The sequence below is a fragment of the Setaria italica genome, chromosome IV, assembly GCF_000263155.2.
Source record: "Setaria italica strain Yugu1 chromosome IV, Setaria_italica_v2.0, whole genome shotgun sequence".
NCBI classification, from domain to species: domain Eukaryota; kingdom Viridiplantae; phylum Streptophyta; class Magnoliopsida; order Poales; family Poaceae; genus Setaria; species Setaria italica.
The window spans coordinates 38248994-38251822 of NC_028453.1; the positions used below are offsets into that span (position 1 = coordinate 38248994).

The 2829-nt window shown below is 42.8% G+C and overlaps 1 long non-coding RNA gene across 1 annotated transcript; it reads left to right on the forward strand.

The window, feature by feature from the left end:
* Positions 1–43: 43 nt before the first annotated feature.
* Positions 44–1502, forward strand: LOC105914153. The gene is made up of 2 exons (XR_001163780.2): positions 44–872; positions 1005–1502. It is a non-coding gene; the product is annotated as an uncharacterized LOC105914153 (long non-coding RNA).
* The last annotated feature ends 1327 nt before the right edge of the window (positions 1503–2829 follow it).

Below are 2829 nucleotides of genomic sequence, written 5' to 3' on the forward strand. Positions count from 1 at the left end.
GCCAGACGCGCTTCGGACTGGGTAGCGGGGGCATCGTGTAATTTCCTCTTTAGTTCATGCGTTCACAAGGCCTCACTCCTCCCCCTCCTTTTCCTTTCCTGGTTCTCCCTGTGTGATTTCACAATTTGATCGACGATCTTGTTTTAAAAGGGGTGGATTTACCGACATGATGCCCAACTCAATTTTCCAATGTAACCTTTTTTTCTGGACGATTCTCTCATATCAGTTTAATTTTACCAGTCCTTCCAGCAAACATCAATAGTAGTTGTTGTAAACGGTGGGAGGAAGATTGGATCTGACTTCATTCTTTACGTAATTCTACTAGTCCATCTTACCATATTTCAATAGGCAATTCAATCAAGCTAAGAAAGTTTCAATACTAGTGTTTCTATCGGTATCATTAGGCTACAGATTTCTAGTGTTTCTATCAATATCATCGGGATACACTATGACATGACTGCATCATCGTGAGAGTGTTTCCTTCACGAAAATGACAATTTTCATGAGAGTTGTTAATTACTCTCACGAAAATAGCATGCCCCTCACGAAATCTCCGTTTTCTGGTAGTGATAGGCGATCCGGATCAATCCTCACAAGCATGTTAGATTATGCGTGCATGTAATTTGCTTATTTTTTTGTCACTTTTTGAACCACTCCGTGTACAGTTAGTTATTAAGCACTAGAACATCAACCTTCAAGGCTTCAATAATGTGCATACGTCAAAGTCAACATATCATTTAGGCAGCTTGATTGACATGATTAACTAGAGCTGGTCGTGTTTAAATACAGGAACACATACTGCATTTAACTTGTAACAATCTTGATCGATCCACATTTTTCAGTATATAAACGGACGCCTTTTGTGTGCACAGGTGACACTTAAAAACCCTTGATCGATATCCATGATTCCATATTTTAAATGCCTTCCTAGTTACCATGATAATGAGAATAGTATGCATGTATGACATGTTCCCCTTTTCTACCACATTCTTCTGCATGAGCAGGTTGAGGGGGGTGCAGTAGCTGGCAAGATGAACCCTGGCAAGAAGAAGTGGCTCCCATACTACTGGCTCCTCGTCGCTGCTGCTTCTGTGATTGTTCTCAACAACCACATCCACGCTGCCCCAAAGGACCAGCTGTTCCCTCCAGAGCTTGCCATGTTCACTGTGCTCCTGTGTGCAATCTGCCTCATTCTTCTCTCCATGAAGCAGATGATGTGAGAGTGCATTGAGCGCGTTCATGCCTAGCTAGCTTACCTTCCGATCCAGAGACCCTACTCTTAGTATCCGTGCTGCAACATGCATGGTAGAACGGTTTCAGCTTACATGTGCCTGAACAAAGCTGTATGTGTGTAATAATTCCAGGATATGTTGGACTACTGAATGCCGAGGAGCACCTGGGGCTCAATCTTTTTGTTGTGAATTTGCGCGTACCTTTCCGACATGCGGTTTACTGTTTGGCAAGATTGTGATTACTCTTAACTATGTTTGACCTATGTTTCATGTGATTGTGCTCAACGGGTTTGCAATGATTTTTGACACTATGCAGGGTTTACAAACAGCATCTGAGTATCTGACTAGTGTAATTGTGGCTATTTATAGTTTGTTGTAACCACTCGTATTTGGGATTCCATTACAAGTTACAACAATTGACGCTGTTTGTAATTTACTTTATTTGGAATTGAGTGATGCTTTACGCCTTGCTACCCTACCCAAGTACCCAAAACCACGCAGCCTAGACCAACCATACTAGCTCGTAGTGTGTGGCTAGACCCTGGCTGCCGAGGTACTATGACGGTGTTTGTTTCACCAACTGGTAACGCAAACGGTATGGGAAGTGGATTACGCTGCTATTGGCAGTGGGATTCACTGTGTCCCTACTTTGTTTGGTTCAACAGGATGTAGCGGTATCGATTAAGACATCATCCACGGAGCACACTTTTCCTTGGAAAAGAGAACCGGTATCTCATTACGGGGGAGAAGGAGGGGTATCAAATTTCTATTGCCCGGTATCTGATTACATGGGACTCGTTTACAGCCGGCGGTGAAACAAACAAGATCTAACGTAATCAATTAACAGTGTAAATAGGTTACGTTACATTTTGCTGAACCAAACACTATCTATACTTTCACTGCACTTGGACTATAGTTTCAGCATTTTTCTTCAGTCAATCCTTCTAGGTGTTTCCTTTGTTTTTTCCGGAGATCTTTCGGAAGATACGGTAAACAAACTTCAGTTGACTAGTGAACACAAGCAGGAGACCAAATTAAAGGACGAAGGAGGACGAGTGGACGACAGCAGATTAATCATTGGGATAAGGTTCGGCAGCTTAGTCCTTTGAAAGACTGCTGAATGGAATATACTTATATAAATGAAGCTGTTTTACTCTTGGTTTGATCCGTATGTACTACGTATGAGCCAGACGAGTGATTTTTTTTTTGAGCAATCTAGAAGTTATATATATATATATATATATATATATATATATATATATATATATATATATATATATCAGCTGGCTCCTCCAATGCGTGTCATTTTTTTTATCAGAGAGAAGAAATTAAATGCGACGCTCAACATATCCGGGGAAGAATCAAATTAATTAGAGTGTGCCTGAACCAGTACAGAGAGTCAACATATTGATGTGGACTCTCGAGCGAAATCTGATACTTGAGCACTCACTCGCGCGCGCACGCGCGCGCGCGCGCGCGCGCGCGCGCGCGCGCGCGCGCGCGGGCGTGCGCGCGCGCGAGAGAGAGCTCGCGATAGCGCTGGCCGGGAAAGAGATAGTAATGCTCCAGACAAAGAAATCATGCACTTTTGACACAG